Genomic DNA, 25615 nt, shown 5'->3' with positions numbered 1-25615 from the left:
GACATAGGTTATAATGCAAATATGTTTGTAGGGGAACACAACAGCTTCCTTAAAAGTTTCACTGCAATTCTGGAAATCATAGTATAGATTTGGTCTAAAGTAAAAGTGACATATTTTTGAATTCTCTATCTTCGTGTAATCATGTTTGTGCACAGGCATGTCACAATATTTACCCTTAAGCTAATATAATGCTACTGCTTCAATATTATGCTATTGATGCAATAATTATGTTTTATTCTCAACCGATTTTAACATGAATTTTAGTAAGTAAAGTTCATTTTGAGAATTCTAGTCTAACACATACTCAGCATTGCAGAAATGTTAAATTTCCTTGAAGCAGATAATGTCAATATAGTCTTTAAATATGTAACAACAGAACACTACATATTTACTAATCTCATACCTGGGAATGAGGAAGGCTAGTTGTCCAAGTCAAAATTGTTCCTAGTCCTAGAAAGGAAGCATTCTATATCACCTAAGTCTGATATGTGTCCATAGGCTCATTTGAACAAGTTGACATACTACACAGTACAGCACTCCAGGAAGGCAGTTCACAGGATGTACAACTGCTGGGAATAAGACAGCATGCATCGTAAGCACAAATAATATTCTGTACACCTCTGATGTGAAAATGGTGTGGTAATATAGGCTTATAGTACTTATGTCTAGCAAAAACACTCAGGTAGAGATTGGTTAATATTAAAGAAAATGTATGCCATATGCTACATGCTACAGGGCAGAAGGATGGAAACACAGATTGGGGCTCAGATCTCATGATGGAAGCAGCAGAGATGATGTGATGAAATGGCAGATTAATTTTAGCAAAGTAGTACTTCAAAACAAAGCAAAGCAAAAATACATAAGGGTTATAGACATGGACAGTGATCAAAGAAAAGTAATTGTAGTCAGAAATATTTTTATTTGTGTAGTATGTCTCCTTGTGACATATAAAGAAACTGTTAATGTGCTATTATAAGAATTAAGATAAAAGCCATACAGGATGAATGTTCAGTGTTCTTAAGAGACATATGAAAACAACATTATCTAGATCTGGCCAAGGCCTTTGACACTATTCCCTGTGCAAGCATTATTCATAGACTTGTAAATCTGAATATAAACCCTTGTATTGAGCGATGGATATATAACTGGTTGTCTGATAGAATCCATGTGGTTAGAGTAGCAGATGCCACTTCTGAAAGTAAAACAGTTACCAATGGTGTATCACAGGACCCAGTTTTGGGGTCTTTCCTATTTGGTATATATTTTTCAAACTTTCAGGTCAGCACTTCTGACCTATGGATAACCAAGTTTCCAGATGACTGTAAATTGGGTGCTGTTATTAGATCTTCAACTGACTCACAGTTACTCCAACATGGCTTAGACCATGTTAACAACTGGAGTAAGGACAATGGTCTCAAATTAAATGTAAAAAAAAATGCAGTATACTTCATTTTGGTAAATAAAACAGTTCAATTGCATATAGGAGATGGACCCCTCCAATCAGACACTGTTTTAAGTGATCTGGGTACTCTTGTTGATAATTCCTCTTCATCTGACCATCATGTTTCCACTGTAGTTCAGAAAGCCTTTTATCTGGCACATCTAATTTCAAAGCCATCTTCACTAGATCAAAAGAAGTCACAATTCACTTTATTTTATCAGACCCGTTACTGAGTATAATGCACCTTTTTGCATGTATTTATATAAATATATCATACAACTTGAGAATCCTCAGAGATCCATAAATAAAAGATCAGTGGCCTCAAAAATCTTAGTTGTAAGGAGTGATTGGCAGCCCTTTCCCTGCATTCAGTCTCTTACACACGTGTCCATGGAGATCTATGTCTAGCCTTTTGTGCCATAAAAGATCTGACACTATTTGATCTGCTATTCCTTCACAGAACTAAGGGTACATCAAATACTCGCTTAATGGAAGTAAACTTTCATTAGCATAACTAAGGCATATCGGCATGATAGATTCATATCCCAATGTATCCCCAAGGCTCATTGGCATGATGGATTCTTATCCTGATGTATCCCTAAGGAACATTGGCATGACAGATTTATATCCCGATGTATCCCTAAGGCACATTGGCATGATAAATCCATATCCTGATGTAACCCTAAGACACATTGGTATGATAGAGTCATATCCCAGTGTATCCCTAAGGCACATTGGCATGATAGATTCATATCCTGATGTATCCCTAAGGCACATTGGCATGATATATTCATATCCCAATGTATCCCTCACTTCTGGAACAAACCTCCACTACAGCAAAGTACTACAGTTGCCATCTTCAAGGCAAACCTAGATAACTGGATGGGCAGCCTCAAATTCTGTCCTGGTCTATCTTATCTTGCCTTCCTTGTGACTAGGGGGAAATTTTGAATAGAAGTTTTTGGCTAGGTTTGAAAAGGTCTGCAGACCAATTACCTAGAATTTACCTTGAACCTATTAAGTACAAGACAAGTTGGACATTGCACTACACATGACATATCTGTTGATATTTCCCTCATCTCTTACATGGTTAAGACATTGTCAATGTTTTCCTAAATGAAGAGAGCTGGTACACATAATTATATGAAAATACATAAGAAATGGTCTGCCTCCTTGCATCCTTATTAAATGGTCAAGCTTTCAGGGATATGCCCCATTGCTCTGAAAGGTTGAAACTATAAATGTGAAGGTTAACATGAGGTATCTCTCCTGGAATCAAGAGAGGTGTTTTGCATGAAAATTATCCACATGTCTCCAGTCCTGCACTATAAATTGACATTAAGTATCGTCTTTCAGCCTTTCCCGGTTAAGGGTTGCCACAGTGGAACTCCTGTCCATTAATGATTGACAATAGATTTTTATGGTGCCAAGTTGCAGGTCTGACACCCAACCTTCAAGGAAGGCACACCCATTGATGCACACACCTACCTGCATGTCTTTAAACATCACGCGACCATGGGGAAGACATGCAGACTCCACACAGAAGGCACTCCAACCGAGAATCAAATGGGAGAACCTCTTGCTGTGAGGCGACAATGTTAACCGCTGCACCATCATGGCCTATAGACTATTTACTTGTTTATTTATTTTACTTTGAATAACTAGCATATCTTAATTGACAAAGCCTTTTGATGCAGATGACTTGGGGGGGAAGGGCTGTGTATGTGTTTTGTTCAAAATAATGGCAATCCATTGTACAATTCAGTAAGCAAGTAAATTACTAAAAAGGCAGCAATTTAACTAGGTTAGACTAACAATACAAACAGTAGCAGAAGAGAAAGTTAAGAAATGAATGACGTGTTTTGTTACAGTTAACAAAACAAATGCGTGTGCAAAATACTAGGCATATCCTATATTCAGCTTCTTAACAGGTGAACTGACTAGGTAAATTAAGTTAACATCCAGGGGACAATTCTGAGAGTTTGTTAAGGTAACTGAAGGTATGGCTTAAATTTGAAGTTGAAGGAGGGAGAAAATGGTGTTGATATGACAGATGCTACAGGGAAATATTTTTAAAATGTTTTAAATTTTAAAGTGAGGTAAACAACTTTATGTCATCTCACTGCCTCAAACAGGGTAGATAATTCCAGATTTTGGGGTTGAGAACTTAAAATGAATAATCACAAATTTAAGTATGTGTGTCAGTCCTTGGAGCAATATGACTCGATTTTTGCTTAACCCAGGTGAGTAGCTTCCTTATTTTGTGGTAAGTTTCAAAATTGGGGGGGGGGGGCAAAGTCTGAACATGAGAGTGGAATGGTAATCCAGTTTGGTCTTTTCACAATATGTTATTAATGACCTACATTCAGGGAGAGTAATGGGACTGTAAAGATTCAGTATAAGTACACCTGCGCAACTCATAATGTTTTGAATGTGGTATTGGGGGGGTGGCATTGTCTGGAAGGCAGCTATGCTCAACACTATCCCACCAATGTGTGCTTGTAGCATCAAACCCACCTCACTGATAGATGATCTTGTTTTTGGTGTTAAGAGTTAGGAGAGTTTTCAGCAGTAACATTTCATTGACTTTGACCTTTACATCCCCCACAGGAGACTCGAAGGTCAGTACAAGGTCAACACAACTGTCTGAATACTGAGGTCATGTCAAGCACCTCCCTATCTCATTAAATAGAGCCTCAGCAAGCTAAAATTGCCTTAGCCTCTGTGCCACATGATCTATACCTCAAGATTGTCCGGATTTTTGCACAATTTCCAGATTTTTGCCTCATATTTTTTGTCTTTTCCTTATAAAATTTTGGTTTTAAATTGTTACAAAACATTGAAGAATGAAGTCATAAAATAATGACAGACATTTGAATTTCAGGCTTCATACCTTTCAAAAAAGTCATGCTAATGTAAAATCTATTACTTGATCAACTTTCTAAATTGTGTCCTTATTTTTGGACTTTTGCTCACTCTCCACCTCACATTATTTATGGCTTTGTCCAGATTTTTTCAAAATATTTTCTTTCTAAGTGTGGTGATGATTGCATGATAGGGTCAGAAGTTGAGAGAGAAGTCTACAATTTAAAAGCAATAGATATACAGTGATTTCATACAAAATAAAACAGGAAAATTAATATTTGTGTGGCAATGCAGATAAACAACTGATTATCTAGATCTAGGTGCAATCATTAGTAAATGATCTGCTTGTAAGAAATAACAAGCAACAAAAACACAAATGTGCTCAGCCAGCAATTATATCCACTTTCCTGTCTGTACTCTCAGAAATCTCGCTGTGATCAAATACATGAAAAAATGCATACAGTACAAAGCACTGAAACTCCCCCCACATGCACACACACACACACACACACACACACACACGCGCGCGCGTGCGCGTGCGCACACACATGCACGTGCGCACACACACACACACACACACACACACACACAGACACACGCACACACACACGCACACACACACACACATACACACACACACACACACGCATGCATGCATGTGCACACACACGCACACACACACACACGTACACACGTGTGCACACACACACACACACACACACACACACACATGCACGTGCGCACACACACACACACACACACACACACACACAGACACACACACACGCGCGCGCGCGCGCACACATGCGCGTGCGCACACACACACACACACACACACACACACACTGTCTTTCTTTCTCTCTTGCACACAAAGACACTGTTAATCTCTCTTTCTCTCTGCCTCTCTTGCAAACTCACACATTTTAATTGCAGTACCTTTTTTAACCATGTTCATTCAAAGTGGGTGATTTAAACTGCATTTATCAACAGGAAAGTAAAATGGAAGTCCTTGTGACTGCACAGCAGTTACTTTTATTACTTTTTATACTTGCTTAACTGCTACATTTGCTGATCATAAACAAGATGTCAGCCTTTTATTTTTTTCAGTCTGTGCTTCATGGTGGCTTAAATTACTACTATGAAGCCATCTACATGATGCCATGTTGTGCTAATACATTAACCCTGTTGGTTGCATTCGAAGACCTGCCTGTTTTCTAGGACTGAAATAAACAAGACAGGTAAAAGAGACTACATGGTTATATAACAATTGCCACACTTGTAGAAAAAATGTCCTATAAAAAGTATATCTTGTGTCGCTCGTCCGTCAGAATAAAATAGACAAACCATTGTGAGTTTGGCTCAAGCAGCCTTATTATATACAATCACATCAGGACTGAGGCTTAGTAACTTAAACTTAAATAAACTTAAAACAGACTCACTACTGCATTCATACATGTTATCACTCTGGCTGTCCACTCAAGATGACACTGCTGCCTGCACATGCTCCCTATTTATACACATGTGCCCTCACTTTGAAATGCTTCTTAAAGTTACAACACACACTCTGTTCTACATCCTCCCTCTTTGAGAAATAAGTCATACACTGAATGACAACATTCATTGACATGCAATTATACAGAAATAATCCTCTGACATGCAATTATACAGAAATAATTACAAATGAAACAATCATGTCCAGGTTGCTGTGTATTTTTCACTAGGTCTGGAAATATGACCTGATCGTGTGACATAAAAACTAGGATGGGGTTTAGCAACTGGGACTGTCTTTAATGAATGTTCAACTTCAGGAACATCTAGGACATCATCTGGAATGGGAATAGGTACTGAGACATGTCCTTCAACAGGAACATGGTCTGGATTGCTCTGGAATCTAGAGTCTGTATCACAGGTATGATGCTGCGATATCGATTCAGACACCAGAAGAAGATGCCTATGATTTCTTCTGTTTTCTATACCCTCATATTCTAAGTAAGATCTCGGCTCGGCTCATACACCTCTCACTTGACCATTTCGATCCAAACCTTTCGCCATTTGCATCCTCACTATCTCTCCTTATTTCAATGGACAAATAATTCTGCTCATTTTATCATAGTTGGACCTCTGAAATGAATGCTTTTTAATAGTAGGGATTTCATTTCTCTGGTCTTTTTGGCATTAGGCACCAACAGACTGGAGCTGATAGGCAATGTTGTTCTGGTTTGCCTAGAAAGAAGTCTCTGAGCAGGTAATCCAAGTAAATTGTTACAGGATATATTTCTGAAATTAAGCAAATTCAAGAAAATATCTGTATTGCCATACTTTGACCTCTCTAGTAACTGCTTTGCACTTTGTACTGCATGTTCAGCTAGACCATTTACTGTGTGTACAAAGGACTATTTGTAACATGGATAGTCCCGCTCTTTTGCAAATTTCTAAAATAGCTGACTGGTAAACTGGGCACCATTGTCAGAAATAACTTTGTGTGGACTACCATGGACTGAGAAATGACATTTCAACTTAGTAATGACAGTATTGGGAGTAAGGTTAGGTAGCAGATCAATCTCAAACCAATTCAAATGAGAGTCTACCAACACTAAGTAATGTTGACTATTCCACTCGAATATGTCAGTGGCTACTGTTGACCAAGGTAGTTCAGGAATCTGGCTTAGCTGAAGTGGTTCTCTTTGCAAATGTGGTTTAGTACTACTGCATACTGAACAAGAAGAAAGTACTTTATCATTATCTTTTGACAGAGAAGGCTCAAAATACTAGTCCTCTCACCCTTCTTTTGGTAGCTTTGGATCCTGGGTGGCACGATGCAAAATCTGGATGTACTCATGATATAAGGAAGTAGGAATGACAACTTTAGGACCTTTGAAAATGATGCCATCTTCCATCAACATCTCATCTCTGTAAGGAAAATAAGGTTGCACTTCTGTTGGTACACAAGATTTGACGGCCGTCTAACATTGAGGAAGTGGTTGAGCTTTTGCAAAATTGGGTCAGTCTTTATATGATCTCTTACCTCATCAAGTCTTGTGGTAGACAAATTATGCAGTTCCATGACATCAAAGTCAAAATTCTCAGCATCAAGCTTTTTCTGTGGTATTTCTGGGTGATCTGGATACAATATCAGCAAGATAAAGACGCTTGCCTTTCTTATAGACCATTTTGAAATTGTACTTTTGTAATCTGAGCACCATTCTTTGTAGTCTTGCTCGAGCTGTAGGGATAGGCTTCCTTAAAATATTGGCTAGAGGTTGATGATCAGTCTCAAGTCTGGATAGGTTGGCTTTAAATATAATCATGGAACTTCAAACATATGAACACAATTGGCAAAAGCTCCTTCTCCATTTCAGCATACTGCATCTCAGTTTGGGTAAGAGTTCTAGATGCATAGGCTACGGGTCTGCCATCTTGAAGAATAATTGCACCAAGACCAAACTTTGAAGCATTATAGGAAATAATTACTGGTTTGTGGATATCATAGTATCTTAATGTAGGTGGACCGGCAATTTTCTGTTTCAGGTCATCAAATGCTCTCTGGTGTTGTTCCAGTCATGACCAGGTAACATTTTTGCATGCCACTTCTCTTAATGGAGCTGATAATTCACTGAAGTCTGGTACAAAGTTGCCCAAATAGTTGACAATCCCAGGATAAAGCTGTAAGGCTTGGACATTGTTTGGAGCTGGCATGTCAAGAATAGCTGTTTGTTTTGAAGGATCTGGTCATAAACCTGAACTGGTAAATAAATGACCTATATAAGTAACTTCTGGTAGCCTGAATTTACATTTCAAAGGATAGAGCTTTAGATTTACTTATTTATTGACATTTGTTAACCGGGTTTGTCCAGCTGGGCTTGTGGCCCATTTTCAGTGGAGACCTGAGGAGAAAAGCTCCAGTAATACATTTTAAAACAAGTACAATTTTAAACAATATTGATATAATAGCAGTTATAGCAAAACAATTCACATATGTTGGGTTACATGCATAAAGTTAAAGTTGCATTAAAAAGAAGCTAAGTAACAATTTTACATTGATATAGTTCAATAGGTCAACAATAAACAATAAACATTTTTTGTTTGTATAAAATTGTGCAAATGCATAGTAGACACATTGGAGAGAGAGAGGTGCAATGAGGTACTAAGTATGGTCCTTTTGAGGGTACATAAAGGGAAGGAAGACTAGGTAGGGTCATGGCAAGGGCAGGTTCTGGAATTGAGAAAATAAGCTTTTAATTCATTTTTAAAGTGTGAGGTGTGGGAGATTGAACGTAAGTCAAGGGGAAGTTTGTTCCAAGCATGGGCAAGGCAGTGTTTGTAGAGTAGTTTGCCTACTGACCCTTTTGGGTGGTAGATATCAAGTAATTGTTGGTTAGAAGTACGGAGGGTCCGGGATGGGATTTAGATTGAGGCTAAGGAAGATAGAGATGGACAGAAGGAGGGTTTATAAAGAATAGATTCACTTCACTTTTCCAAAACTTTCCTGAGGTTTCTGTCATGCTCTGCTTCACCATTGCCTCCAACTAGTAAATCATGTACTATTATAGCACACAGATAAAGTGAAACAAATTTGCTCCATTACACGCTGAAAGACTTCATGGCAGAATTTTTACACACTGAAAGACTTCATGGCAGAATTTATTCCAAAAGGCATTCTGAGAATTCTGTACCTATCAAATGGTGTGCTGAATGTAGTCAGTAGTGAAGATTTGCTATCAAGCATTTCTTGCCAAAATAAAATCTTTGCATCTAAGACAGAAAAAACAGTGACATTTGGCATAGGTTCATAGGTTGGTATTAGGCTATCAGCCCTAGGGCTTATACAAGCCTAGCCATAACAATTCCCTGACTCTTTCTTCCCACACTATTTACTTGCATCTAAGACAGAAAAAACAGTGACATTTGGCATAGGTTCATAGGTTGGTACTAGGCTATCAGCCCTAGGGCTTATACAAGCCTAGCCATAACAATTCCCTGACTCTTTCTTCCCACACTATTTACTTCCCTGGACCCCTGTCTAGCAGGGCAACTGACATGATCCCCGGGGTGAATTTCCTTTCTCCCATCCAATTGTCAAGGTTCCTTTTAAAGAGGGCCAAAGAGGTGATCTGCATGACATATATGGGCAGTCTATTCCAGAGTCTGGGGAATCTCTGAGTCAAGGAACTATCCCTCCAGCATGTATTGTTTATTGTGATGACAAGGTTTAGATCCCTGGAGCGTGTGGCTCTGAGGGATTGGGATTTCTTAAAGTGTAGCATGTCCAACAGCTCTGGGTTTGACGTGGCCTTGTATGTTAAGCAGAGATCGCCTATGAGTAGACAATATGCAACAGAGTATAGCTGGAGTTTTTTTAAGGTGGTCAGCATAGGGCATCTGCTTTAGGCCTGTGATTCTTTTAGTGAGGTATTTCTGCGGCCTTTCCAGTTGTTGAAGATGTCTTGAGAGGTACATACCAAATGGGGCATTGTATTCTATAATGGGTCTAATGAGGGATGAGTACAGTGGGACAATGACCTCCTGTTTACTGGATGAAAAGCCCTTAGTGATGAGGTGTGCCACATAGAAGGATTTCCTGACTGTTGTGGCGATGTGGTTAACGAAGGTGAGATCACTGTCCACCAGTGTCCCTAAGTCTTTTATCACACTTTCGGTGTTTAGTGTACTGCCACCTATATGGTAATTCATGGGTACATGTTTTTTCCCAAAGGGGATAACTATATATTTCTTGGCATTGAGCTTGAGCCCATGGCTCTGGCACCAAGCATCTGTTTCTGTAAGGCCCTTTTGTAGAGTATCCACATCATTTGGAGATTCAATAATGGCTCCCAGTTTGCAGTCATCTGCGAACTTTGTTAGCCAGAGTCCCTTAGTGTTGGCCTGTACTTCAGCGAAGTAGATGCCAAACAAGAGCGGTCCCAGGACTGAACCCTGAGGTACTCCACTTGTCTCTTGTCTGGAGCTGGATTTGGAGTCAGCTACTTTTACAGTGTGGGTTCTGTCAGTAAGCCAGTTGGCAACCCATTGAGTGATGTAGGGATTAATGCCCAGCTTAGTAAGTCTATCTATGAGTCCAGAGTGGGGGATGGTGTCAAAGGCCTTGGCGAGGTCAAGTTAGGCTGTGTGGACCACCTTACCCTTGTACGCGACTCTGGAGACTTATTCGAAGAAGTCAATATAGTTCAGGAGACAAGTTCGGCCCTTCATGAACCCAAACTGGGTGAGGGGGCCAGTGTTTGAAGGTTGCCAATGTCTTTGTTTATAAGTTCCATGATAATATGTTCAATGGCCTTGCAGATCAGGCTCATTAGACTGATGGGGCAGTAGTTCTTGGGATCCAAGGTGGATCCCCCTTGTGGAATGGGATAACTGTAGCTGTGCACCACTGAGTGGGCACAGAGCCTGAGGAGAGGCTATGATTAAACATGACACTTAGGTGTGGTGCCAGTTCATTTTGTAGTTCATGTAATACACAGCTTGGGATGTCATCTTGTCCCATGAATGCTGTATTCTTAGCTTTGGAGAGTGCATTTTTTACATGTGTGGCCATTATTACCAGAATTCAGCAGTCTTCCGGTATTGAGATGGACCGTTTAGAGGGTGAGAGGGGGGTGAAGTTGGCACTGAATTGATCTGCCAGGATATTGGCAATATCCTTGGAATCAGTATATTTAATGCCATTCTGTTGTAGCTCAGAGCAGATCTGAGCATTGCCATTTAGATTCTTGACTTAGTTATAGAATGCCTTGTGGTTGTCTTTGGAATCTTTGGCAATGTTATTTTCATAGCTAGCTTTGGAAGATTTTATGAGAGATCTCAGCTTTTTACTGAGGCTGGTAATGGAGTTTTTTGCATCCTGGGATTTTCCTCTTTTCTGCAACAGTTTCTTCCTTTTGTTGTAAAGTTTGTTTATGGCAGGGGACCACCAGAATGGCTTCCTTTTGTTGAAGGCGAGCATCTTGGTTCTATTTGGGATGGCACGATTCATGCATGAGTGGCTGTGCTTGTACAGTGCCTTAGTATAGGATTCAGCAGTTGAACTTTCAGTTCCTGTCTGCATGGGTGTCATGAAGTTTGTCACTTCTGACTTGAGTAGCATGAAGTTGGCTTTGGAGAAGTTTTTTATGGAGGTTTCCTTATTGGGGGATGGGGGTGGGATGTGGATGTTAAGGGTGATTAGCTTATGGTCAGACCTGACCAACGAGGGGGTGACCATAAGTGTGGAGCATCAGTTTCCCATGTTGGTAATGACCAGGTCTAGGATATTGGACACCTGGTGGTACTATGGATTAGTTGATCCAGGGCATTGGAATTTATGAATTCCAAGAACCATTGGGCAAAGGTGGTGGTACATGAGTGGTTTTCCCAGTTAATGGCAGGGTAGTTGAAATCACCCAGTATTAGGGTGTTTAGTCATATCTTAATATTTTCCAATATGTTTAGAAAGGTGTAGTGTGAATCTTGGGGCATGGTGGGGGATCTATAGCAAGCTACAATTTGGATTGCAGTCTTACCTAGTGTTAGTTGCATCTGGAGAATTTCAGACACATTGTGTTGGGCAATTAGCTTGGTGCTGTGAATATCCTCGGTGAATAAGGACACTCCTCCACCTTTAGTGTTTTGGTCATGGTTTGGTGGCCGAAAAGTGTCGTAAGAGTTGTAGCCTGGTATTGCAGGGGTGCTCTCTGGAGCCTTGAACCAGTTCTAAGTTACTGCACAGATATCAATGTTCTCCATTTTTAGGAGTGCCTTGAGCAAGTGCATTTTGAGGTTTAGACTTCTAGCATTGAGTAGCATTACCTTCAGAATTTGCATGCTTGTACCTGTTAAGGTGGTGGTTTTGTCCTTTGAACTTTGCCTAAAAAGAGATGAAGGCAGCAACTTCCTTGACTGTATGCACAGGATGGTGGGGTCTTGTTACTGCTTTGTTTAAGTCTCTTGGGTCAGTACATATTCTGATTTCATCTGAGCTTTTCTTATGAGCGACTACCATGGAAGACACCCATTCAGCTGGTTTTGTAGCAGGACACCTCACACCTTGCTGCACCATTTTATCTAACTGGACTTTGATTCTGTCCTGCATAGCTATTAGAACTCTTCTCACTGGTCTGGCCGCTGGACTGACCTCTGGGTCTAATTTCAAGGAGTACACAATTGGAAGTGTATCTTCAAAAACATCAGCATAATCTGAGAAAATAGCATTGTTGAAACTTGTGCTTACATGATGGACTTCTTTGGTAAAAGAAAGCAGTTTTAATCTTAAACTGTCTTTGAGACCTAATAATGACTGCACAGGTCTTTTGACCACATAAAATTGCAAGCAGTAACTGTTCCCAGCTGAATAGCATGAAAGCCCTACTCAGCCTTCGGTTTGAATCTCTTCACCTCCATAAACAGCAACTTCGCACAACTGGTAAAATTAAGTTGCTCACCAGCTCTTACTCTAGCAAATATTTCTGCTGACATAACATTACACTTTGAGCTCTGTGGGTTTACCATCAATCAAGACGTACAAAACACTTTATTTTATTTCAACAAATCTACTGCATTAATCTTTTCACCAACCACTGATACACCATCTACATAGAAAGTAGGGTTCCAGCTTTCTATATGATCAACTTACTTTTATGCATGACCTTTCTTAATAAATCTGAAACTCACGACTGGAAGTGCAAACCACCTGTATACACCCACCACCAATGAGCGACTCAGTCCAAATAAACACCACAGTTGTCAGTACAAGAGTTTAATCCACATAACGCCAGCACAAACACTCGAAGAAACTTTGCAAACAAAAGGAGAATAAAGTGTTTACAAACGATAGCACCTTAGAATACATACACACAATAGGACAATAGCAGCAGTTAAGCGCTTTCAACCATCAAACAGCTGGTCTTCCTCAGAACTGCTTAATGAAGCGTTCAAACTGTTTAAATCAACTTTTAGGCGCCAAAAAAATTTTTTAAAAACATGTCACTTCTTAAGGGTATATTGCACACTTAAATTGAACTAATTATTAACTACTAATGATACAATGGTTAATATTTCCACTTGTTTTGCTCACTCTACTATATAAATTAATAAAATCACTCCAACCAAATATGAAAATAACTAAAATTTTAAAATATATATGAATATATGAATATATTCAATGAAATGTACTTTAAAATACTATATACTGCCTTATGGTAAGCCTTCTAATACTATCAATATACTAAATTAATAAATTAATATAAACATATTCAATGCATATTAAATACTAAATACTATAAGTAATTACATGAAAAAGAAGAATATTATACATAATCAATATAGTCCATTCCTAGTGACATATTCAATAACAATAATGAAAGACAATATGTATATATGTAAACAATACACTATAAAAATACACTATAAGAATACACTAGAAAAATACACTGTAAAAAATATGAAATCATCACTTGTATATAAAGCTGATATATATTGTGTAAAAATATAATATTGAATAATAAATTAATTGTATATTGTGTATAAACTGTTATATAATAAACAATATGTAAAACCATAATTGTAATGTGCTGAATATCATAAATTCACTAAAATATATAAGGATATATATGTAATAGTTCAACAATATATACAATATAAGTTGATATATTTGTATTATAAAACTTATATATTTTTCTAATCAATAATAAAATACTGTATATATTGTTAAGAACTCTAATGAATGTCCCTATGTTAATAAACTTTTAATAGATATGTTGTCATTTAACCCCGGTGGATAAGTTGCATCAGTATACAACTGCCACCATGTCTCTCTAAAGGCTATTAATCCTTTGGCATCTCCACCCATGGGGTTACTAGGAATTTCCTCCAATATTGTAAATTTAAAAGTATGTTCAACACCCAAAGAATGAACGTGTCTATATAAGGCATTAGTAACATCCTTCTTCCTAATGCAATATTGATGGTCATATATACACTTTTTTAGACTACGTTCAGTCCTCCCCACATAGAACGCGTCACAGAGTTCACATATAGCTAAGTATATAACATTTTTAGTGTTACAATTTCCATTCTTACAAAGGATAATACTTCCGTGTCCATTCTTTAATACAATCTTGCGGCCCCTGTATATATATTTGCAATAATTGCAAGCCCCACACTTTCTACTACCCTGGTCAGAACTGCGTGACTTGCTTACTCCTGGGTGGTGTTCTAGTAATTTTTTCATATTCTTGCCCATCCTATATACAAAGTTTGGCTTGTGACCTAATATACTGACCAGATTTTGGTCACTACTTATTACATACCAAAATTTTAGAATAATTTGTTGAATTTTATCAGTACCCACATTGTATGGTAAAATACATGCCCTTAGGTAACTCGGTCCGACACCAGTGTTATTCAAATTAGGGTGAATTTGTATATCACCAGAACCCAATAATGGTTTATATCTGGTACCCCAGTGTTCTAATATATATGCCACAGTCTCTGTCAACTTACTTCTTGGGTAACCCCGTTCTAGAAAAAAGCTTTGAATTAATGCTAATTCATTTTTCAAATCAAAATATTCAGAAACCATTCTTGTGGCCCTTATACACTGTCCTTTAAAAACATTGTGTTTGACCTTAGAAGGGTGACAGCTGGTGTAATCCAAGTAATTGTTGGAGAAGGTAACCTTCCTGTAAATTTTAGATGTCACTTTCCCCTCATCATGTGTTACCAAGGTGTCCAAGTATGGTAAACCTCTGGGATCTATTGCATGCGTAAATTTAAGATAATCACTGCTATTGTGAATATATTCTATAAAGATTAGCAGATCTTCCTTATTTCCTTGCCATAATAAGTACAAATCATCCAAAAATCTAGAGTAATAAATGACATTAGAGAAGGACGGATGTTTAAACAAAACTTCATCCTCCCAATTGAGCATGACTAGGTTGGCGTAAATTGGGGCGCATGCCGCCCCCATAGCTACGCCCCTAGTCTGTTTGAATAATTCGCCCTCAAAGTAAATATAGTTGTTTTCCAAGACTAATGACATAATTTCTGTTAATAGACATATGGTTTCCCATTCCAAGTCTGTATGTCTCTTCAAACTATTAGAAAAAGCTTCCAAACCTTCATGTATAGGAATACAAGAAAATAAGTCAATCACGTCTATAGTGACAATAAACTTAGAATCTGTATTCTCTATATTGGAAACTGGATACTTGGAGAGGAAACACCACGAGTCCTTAACCATATGTGGAATGAGGGTGTATATATTCTTCAAAATTGTATCTATGAACTTCCCCATCTTAAAAGTTTTCGAATAACTACCCGAAACTATAGGTCTCAAGGGGGGATTATTAATATTTTTATGAATTTTTGGGATTCCCACCATAGTAGCCAACTTGGGATATTCAACTTTAATAAATTTGTATATCTCATTAGTAATTCTCGCATCCAATAAGTATTCTTCAATATAAGAATCAATTCTGCGGTAGGCAATATGTAATTCATTCCTAGAAATGGTTTCATAATTTCCTGTATTATGTAAAATGTCATAAATTTTCTGTATATAAATCATATTATCATATATAGCAATGCCACCCCCTTTGTCGGGTTTCACAAGCCTTATAGAATTATTATTTCTCAGTGATTGGAGTAGTCCTTTTTCTTCCAAACTCAAATTAGTAAACTCTTTCAGCGTCCTAAGTTGTTTGTACTCACTATATATCTCTCTAGTGACAATCTTGTCAAATGTATCAATAATAGGGTGATTCGAAGGTGTAAATTTACTCTTAATAGACAATTTTTGACTGTTATTTACATCACCTTCAATACTATTCGCATTCTTAATATTCTTATCTTTAAAAAATACTTCTAAATTAATTTTCCTGATATATTTTTTAAAATCAATCAGTACATCTGTTAATGAAAATTTGGGATTGGGTATAAAGTGGTAATATTAACCATTGTATCATTAGTAGTTAATAATTAGTTCAATTTAAGTGTGCAATATACCCTTAAGAAGTGACATGTTTTTAAAAAATTTTTTTGGCGCCTAAAAGTTGATTTAAACAGTTTGAACGCTTCATTAAGCAGTTCTGAGGAAGACCAGCTGTTTGATGGTTGAAAGCGCTTAACTGCTGCTATTGTCCTATTGTGTGTACGTATTCTAAGGTGCTATCGTTTGTAAACGCTTTATTCTCCTTTTGTTTGCAAAGTTTCTTCGAGTGTTTGTGCTGGCATTATGTGGATTAAACTCTTGTACTTTCTTAATAAATGAATGAGGCTTGCTTGATTTACAAATCTTTTTTGAAAGTGGTTCCATTTTTTTAATTTGTGGCATTGCTGACCAAATGTTAAGCACTTTTTTCTTTTGGACTCGTGATTGGCACCACAATTACGACAGTTAACAATGAGACTTGAATTGGGGTTTGCTGACTCACCCTTATGCTGCACTGAGCATGTCAGTTTTACTGAGCTAGTCTTTGAACTTGCTGGAAAGGTACGGGCTCTCTCTGGAATTCCCACAGGGGCTGCAGCTGCCATGTTCTTGAGCTTGTTTCTGTTAGCCATGTGCTGCATACTGTCTATGTTAGTGCTAGAGGCTGCTGAAACTGTGCTCATCACTTGCAAGCATATCTGTGTGCCTTACTGTAAGCTTGTGTATTTGATAAATCTTTATGGCTTTGCTCAACATTAACTCACTGTCTCAAAGCAAAATCTTTCTCACCACACCATTATTAACACCACACACAAGCCTGCCCTTTATTAACTCGTCTTTCAAATCACCATATTTGCACATTTTAGCTGTGTTTCTCAAGTTAGTAATGTAGGCTGCAAAGGTTTCTCCTGGCTTTTAATCTCTTGTATAAAATAAGTGCCTCTGGGGGTTACACATTTCTCTAAATTTACATTTGAAGCACTCAGGGTCCTCCCTTGATTCAGCTAGTACAACAATATGGTGGTTTTCCCTTTCTCCTGCATATACTGTTGATGCATACACAAATGAACACTCTCTTTCATTGGCTTCTGACCCCACTAGATTAAGCAGAATAAATGCTGTTGTACATGCATCTTTGTCAGAGAAAGCTGCTTGTATGAAAATATCTTATTCCTGGTCAAATACTCTCCAATTCTCTGCAATATTATGATGAAGCACAAGTGGACTGGGTCTGCGAAATGCCACTGCCATGCCAACACACTGTAATAAAGACTCTTGGAATTATGTATGAACATGCACACATATACATTAGAAATTTACGCCAGAAACTTGTAATTATGCTCAACAGCAAAACAGACTCTTCAAAATAACTGCACCTTGTAAAATAAATTTCCATAGAACAAGAACACTTTGAAATCACTGTACTTTGTGAAAACACCCTTATCAGTGTAAGAAACAGCAAAATAAACTTTTTTAAATGACTATATTTGCAAAATAACTCTGTACAGTGTAAGAAACAATTTCAAATTACTGCACTTTGTAAAGTAACTGTACTTTGCAGACAACAAACTCTTAGAAATAATTGTACTGTAATAAAGCACACACTGCAAACACTTTGCACTGAGATACTTTGAAGAACTCTAGTTATACTCTGAATAGCTTTAGTCAATGCAAAATAGTAGCTCACATTAAAAAACATAGTCGTTTACTAAAAATGCAGTTGCTTTGCTTTTCCATGCTCACTTTGCCCTTTTATTATATTTGTTATGCTTGTTTGACTTTTATCATGCTTGTTATACTTTTCTTGTGCTCGTTTTACTTTTAGCATGCTTGTTATGCAAATCAGAAGTAGTTCTAAAAGCTCTCATAAGTATTTCAAATAACTTTATCAAATATCGTGGTTTCAAACATTTTGTTTAATCAATAACGCGTTGTGTGCTTTGCATTTGATTAATACTGCATTTTGTGTATTGCGAATGCTTCGAATCATCTTCTTTACAAACTAAATCATTTATGCAAGTTTTTTATTACCTGAAATTTGTTTCTGACATTTTTCAATCATTTCAGCAGGTTGCAACGAGACTTCTAATACCGTGTCATTCAGATATGCCACTTGGCACCATGTTGCTCATCCAATCAGGATAAAACAGGCGAACAGTTGCGGGTTTGGTTTAAGCAGCTTTATTGTACACAAACACATCAGGATCGAAGCTTAATAACTTTAACTTGAATAAACTTATAAACAGACTGACTATTGCACTCACATATGTTAACACTCTGGCTGTTCACTCACAATGGCACTGCTGCTTGCATGTGCTCTCTATACACGTGCTCTCACTCTGAAATGCTTCTTAAAGTTACAACATATGCTCTGTTCAACACCTTGTATTCTTTTAAGCATCATCTGGATAATTATATGCATGATTAAAATTCAGGGGTCCGAATGGAGAGACAATAAAATCAAAAGCAAAGGAGAGTAGCATTGCTGGAATTGAATTCATCCTCACATCTTGGTGAGTGCCTTCATGAGGTAGATTCTGTTTTTTGCAACACTGATATATAGACTGTATTTTATATAGCATATATCATGGACAGAAGTGGGATAAAAAATAAAAAATATAGCTGGGTGCACAAGTCCTAGGATAAAAAGTACCTGATCATGGTAGGTACACTGGTGCCAGTTCTGGTAAAAATAACAGTGTAGAATCCTCAAGACAGAAACATTCCTACAATGAGATTAGGCCAAGTTCAGGGGAAGGATGCTCCCCATGTTTTAGAAGGACGTAGTATTCCACAAAAATCACAAAAAATGACAAGCCAAAAAGAGCCATAAAGGTGATAGCTTTGAGTGTTGAGAATAAGAAAGACATTATGTATTGTTACAATTATGCAAGAAGACAAGAATTTTCATACAGAAGATATACAAAAAAGATTAAGAGAAAATCAAAGGAAAGAACAACATTTGCACAAGAAAAACTGTTAAAAGCTTGAAAAGCAAATCTATGTTCATTAATACAACAGATTCATGAAAAACATTATATAGACCAAGAAACCTTGGGCCATTTGGAAAAAGAAGCAATTGAGGAAGTGTGAAAATATAAAGAACAAAATCTAGAGATTTTTAAAAGGTATAAAAAAGAAATACGGACATGGAAAAGAAAGAGAGATCTGATATGGTGCGATAATTATGCAAAAGAGAAAGCCAAATAAATTGATACATAAAAGCTGCTCCAAAGATATTTGAAGAGAAAGATTGGCAAAGGCACCCAGATATGGAAAATTTCACTATACAAATAAAATAAAGACCATGAAGGGGGAACACAGAAGAGAAGATTAGTAAAGTAAAAGTTAAAAAAGTAGAAGGTGAAGTTATGGAATACTTGTGAAGTGAATGATTTCATAAAGAAAGTCTAACACAGTTTACGTCACAGCGTGATGAAACAATGAGTCTCAAAAGTAAGGAGAAACAGGAGGCATGGGAAACATCTGAAGAAGAAATATGGTCATGGGAAAGAAAAAGAGATTTAATGTGGTGCAATATTTATTCAAAGAAGAAAGCAAAACTAATCAGTACAAAAATGCAGTACCAAATATATTTGAACAGAAATATAGGCAAAGGCATCCAGATATGAAAAGTTTCACAATACAAAAAATAAGAAAACAAAGGGGGAAAGTAGAAAAGAGGATTAGTAATGGAGAAGTTAAAGAAATAGAAACTGAAGATTACCTGTAAAATGAAGGATTTAGTGTAGAAAATCTAACTCTGAAAACATCAGATAGAATATTGAATCCCCAAATTAAGAAGACACCAGCTGAGTGGGAATCACCTGATCAGTTTCCATATAAAGATTCTTTGGAGCCTTCAGTAAGAAACCAATACGAACGTTAATTTGGAGTTGTACAGCAGGAGAAGAAAAATAACCTGCTTCAACTCTGCCACAGTCAATGTTGTAGAGTGACAGGTCAGTAAGTCCCCATATGAAACAGCAATGGATGGCAGGGTGAAGCTGAAGAGAATATTGTGCAGGAATATTTTTTGGAACTTTCTGTAGAATGCCTTCTGGAAACAGAGAACAAAGAATGTGCCCTTAGTTTAGATAAAAATGAAGAAGAAATGGAAGAATTTCTTGATTTAATAGAGATAGATAGAAAATTGAGATCAATGAAAGAGATAGACTGCTGAAAGTCAAGAAGACCCAAAATGTTAGAAGTCTGATAAAACAAATGAACACAGTAATTGAGACTGCTCATAGAAATTCATGTGACATAACAGAAGTAAATAAGATATATTATTGTACGTGTAAATTAATAACAGATAAAGTCTTACCACAAAAATATAGGGCTGTAAGGGAAAGGTAAGGGAGAAATCAAATGCCATCATGGAAATATCAAATAGAGAAAACTATAAAGCAATTAATACGAGGTGTTGCTGTTAGAAGAGTTCAGAAGAGGGAACAGATCAACACAAATACTCAGAAAGATAGATATGATAAAACCAGCACACAGCATCAAAACAGATGCTGATCTATAATACACTATTGTGAATAATAACACAAAAATATCAGCACATGCAGAACATTTACAGGATATGCATATAAATGTGAAGAAAATGTGCAAAATAAGCTATTTATTGATGACCCAAAAAAGTTTTATAGACAATTGGGAAACAATTGAAACTGAAAGTTCAACTGCTGAATCCTACACTAAGGCACTGAACGAGCACATCCACTCATGCATGAATCGTGCCATCCCAAATAGAACCAAAATGCTCTCATCCAAAAAAAGGAAGCCAATCTGGTAGTCCCCTGCCATAAACAAACTTTACAACAAAAGGAAGAAACTTTTGCAGAAAAGAGGAAAATCCCAGGATGCAAAAAAACTCCCTTACTAGCCTCAGTAAGAAACTGAGATGCCTCATAAAATCCTCCAAAGCTAGTTACGAAAATAAAATTGCCAAAGATTCCAAAGACAACCACAAAGCATTCTATAACTATGTCAAGAATCTAAATGGCAATGCTCAGATCTGCTCTAAGCTAAAACAGAATGGCATTAAATATACTGATTCCAAGGATATTGCCAATATCCTGGCAGATTGATTCAGTGCCAACTTCACCCCCCTCTCACCCCCTAAATGGCCCATCTCAATACCGGAAGATTGCCAAATTCCAGTAATAACAGCCACACAGGTACAAAACACACTCTCTAAAGCCAAGAATACAGCATCCATGGGACCAGATGACATCCCGGGCTGTGTACTACATGAACTACAATATGAACTGGCACCTCACCTAAGTGTCATGTTTAATCATAGCCTCACCTCAGGTTTCGTGCCCACTGAGTGGCGCAGAGCTACAGTTATCCCAATCCACAAGGGGGGACCCACCTTGGATCCCGGAAACTACCACCCGATCAGTCTGACAAGCCTTATCTGCAAGGCCATGGAGCGTATTATCATGGAACTTATAAACAAAGACATTGGCAACCTTCAAACACTGGACCCCACCCAGTTTGGGATTGTGAAGGGCCGATCTTGTCTCCTGAACCTGATTGATTTCTTTGAATCAGTCTGCAGAACCATGGACAAGGGTAAGGTGGTCCACACAGCCTATCTAGACCTTGCCAAGGCCTTTGACACCATCTCCCACCCTGGAATCATAGATAAACTTACTAAGTTGGGCGTTAATCCCTATGTCACCCAATGGGTTGCTAAATGGCTTACTGATAGAACCCACACTGTAAAAGTAGCCGACTCCAAATCCAGCTCCAGACAAGTGACAAGTGGAGTACCTCAGGGTTCAGTCCTGGGGCCGATCTTGTTTGGCATCTACTTCTCTGAAGTACAGGTCAACACTAAGGGACTCTGGCTAACAAAGTTTGCAGATGACTGCAAACTGGGAGCCATTATTGAATCCCCAAATGATGTGGATACTCTACAAAAGGGCCTTACAGAAACAGATGCTTGGTGCCAGAGCCATGGGCTCAAGCTCAATGCCAAGAAATGTATTGTTATCCCCTTTGGGAAAAAACATGTATCCATGAATTACCATATAGGTGGCAGTACACTAAACACAGAAAGTGTGATAAGAGACTTAGGGACACAGGTGGACAGTGGTCTCACCTTCGATAACCACATCGCCACAACAGTCAGAAAATCCTTCTATGTGGCACACCTCATCACGAAGGGCTTTTCATCCAGAAAAAAGGAGGTCATTGTCCCACTGTACTCATCCCTCATTAGACCCATTATAGAATACAACGCCCCATTTGGTATGTACCTCTCAAGACATCTGCAACAACTGGAAAGGCCTCAGAAATACCTCACTAAAAGAATCACAGGCCTAAAGCAGATGCCCTATGCTGACCGCCTTAAAAAACTCCAGCTATACTCTATCGCATATCATCTACTCAGAGGCGATCTCTACTTAACATACAAGGCCATGTCAAACCCAGAGCTGTTGGACATGCTACACTTAAAGAAATCCCAATCCCTCAGAGCTACATGCTCCAGGGATCTGAACCTCGTCATCACAATAAACAAAACATGCTAGAGGGATAGGTTCCTGACACAGAGACTCCCCAGACTCTGGAATAGATTGCCCATACATGTCAAGCAGAGTGCCTCTTTGGACCTCTTCAAGAGGAACCTTGACGATTGGATGGGAGAAAGGAAATTCACCCCAGGGATCACGTCAGTCGCCCTGCTAGACAGGGGTCCAGGAAAGTAAATAATGTGGGAAGAAATAGCCAGGGAATTGTTATGGCTAGGCTTGTATAGGCCCTAGGGCTGATAGCCTAGTACCAACCTATGGCCCTATGAACCTATGAACAAGACAAAAGGAATAGAAACACCACCAAAAAAAGAAGAAAGACATTTTGGAAAAATATCTATAAAGATCCTATCCTGAGTTACATAATAAAGATGCTGAATACATGGAAAAATAAAATAAATAATATGAAGTTCAAATGTACAGGACATGAAATGTGATGAATTAATGGCCAGAGAAATTGAAACAAAGTTAAGAAAAACTCCTAAGTGGAAAACCCCAGGCCCAGATGTAATACTTAACTTCTCACTAAAAGTACTAACATCTTTGCATGAACATTTAGGCATGATTAAGAACTATATATATGCACACCTGAAACAAATACTAACCTGGTTAGCAACAGGAAAAACAATATTCCTCCTTAAGAGTGAACCTGCAAGATATCCTAAAAACTATAGACCAATAACTTGCCTTCAAATCATGAATAAACTGTACACTGGAACTGATGCTGACAGAGCATATAGCCATTTAGAAGAAAACTCAATCATAGCAATACAACAAAAGGGTAACAAAAGAAAGCCATATGAAACAAAGGATCATTTGTTGTTAAATAAAGTCATAATGTAGAATTATAAAAAGGGGAAGAATCTAAGTATGACATGGCTAGACTACAAAAAAGCATTTGACAGCATCCCACATTCATGAATAAAAGAGTGCTCACAAATGTATAAGATATACCCTACAAACCACTTTGCATCTGAGCCATGATAAAAGGCAAACTATTATTCCAGGGATAAAAAATTAAAGGGGGATATTCCAGGGTGACTCTTTGTCACAGCTGTGCTTTTGTCTTGCCCTTAACCCATTAACCTATCAGCTCGATAAATTAGGCCATGGCTACAATTTGGTACCCAGAAAACAACAAGGTGCAAAGACTTCTTATCTTATTTCTGTGGATGATTTAAAACTGTATAGTTCATCAGATAAAGGACTGAAAGCGTAACTGCAAGTGGCCAAAATTTTTTCACATTATCTAAGAATGTCATTTGGTCTTGATAAATGCACAGAAGCAACTTTAATGCAGGAAAGCTGCAGCACCAAGAAAATATCAGTCCGGGATAGGAATGTGATATAAAAGGAAAAACTTGAGTAAGAGGGAGTGTATAAATATTTGGGAACTGACGAAGGATCAACAATAAAACTTACTTAGAAAATTTTTAGAAGACTAAATTTAGTACTGAAAACAGCTCTGAGATCTAAGCAGGGGCGGCTCGTGGTATCCGACTGCCGGACTGCAGCCCCCTCAGCTAAAAAGAATAAACTTGTCTTTATAATTAAGTGTGTAAAAGAAAAAAAAAAAAAAAAAAAAAAAAAACCTTTTTTTTTTGTTTAAACAAACTTCCGAGTCCGCGACTCGGAAATACACGCATGCACAGTGCACAGTTTAACCGCCTCGGGCTGCGGCGGTTTTAAACAGCTTTTTTTTTTTTTTTTTTTTGATTGCAGCCCGGAGGGGTAATGAAGGCATCATTGTGATGCCCAGAAGTCTATGCGGTTCCAAACCGCATAGAATTGGAAGGGGCTCGGACTGCGACGTCCGCAGGCACGTCATGACGTACTTGCTGGGCTAAAGGCTGCTGATTGGTTGTCGCTCTCTTCCCGGGCTTTATGTGCTGGGAAAAGAGCAAGAACCAATCAGATAGTCAGTTAGCTTGTGTATTGATTCGTGACTGTGACTGTCTGAGTCAGTCACATGGGAAGGAACGATTATTTTAATTGCCATTGTGTATTTTAATTTTTTTGGGGCACTATATATTTTGTCAGCTGTGCTGTGCAGCCTGCCCTGTGCTGAAGCAGTGAAGCCTGAAGGAAGACAAGAACATAAGAAGAAGAACTGAAGAAAGAAGAAGAAAGAAAATAAGTTAGAAGAAGAAAGAAAAGAAGTTAGAAGAAGAACAGAGTGAAGGTGCAGAACTAAAGTAAGTATACTCTTTATTATGTTCCTTTGTAAATAAAGAGAAGGAATCCCATTCTCATCCCTGTGTTTGTGTGGATTTGCTCTGGTGTCCACACATTTTACAAAGACATGTGTCTGCAGTATTTCTCCCTGGGCCTTTGCTGAAAATTGTTTTTGTTCTGTCAGAAGTAAAATTGACAGGCATTTGAATTTCAGACTTCATACTCTTCAGAAAATACATAGTAACACAACCTTTTATTCTAGCAATTTTCTAAGTTTATAAGATGAATATTTTAAATTTGTCCTTATTTTTTTGGGGGACTGTATTACCCCATTATTGTCTTTGTCCAGGTTTTTTGTGCTAAGGTTGACAGCTATGGCAAGAACTGAATTCACTGAATATCTTTGAGGGCTGTATTCCCTCATTACTGGGTTTGTCCAGGTGTTTTGTGCTAAAAGGTTGACAGCTATGGTGAGAATTGAATTTATTAAATGATAGCCATTTAAGTTTCAGTCTTCCGCTCTTTTGCAAAGCAGCTGATTTGGCATAGTGGTATGTTGCTCTGACTGTTTTGCACAGGGACCTTGGCAGTAAAATGTATGGTGGTAACACAGCATTTTTCTTTCACAAAGCAGGTGATTTGGCATAGTGGTATGTTGCT

The sequence above is a fragment of the Protopterus annectens genome, chromosome 14.part0, assembly GCF_019279795.1.
Source record: "Protopterus annectens isolate FY-2018-M chromosome 14.part0, PAN1.0, whole genome shotgun sequence".
Classification (NCBI taxonomy): Eukaryota; Metazoa; Chordata; order Ceratodontiformes; family Protopteridae; genus Protopterus; species Protopterus annectens.
This window is presented reverse-complemented; position numbering follows the sequence as displayed.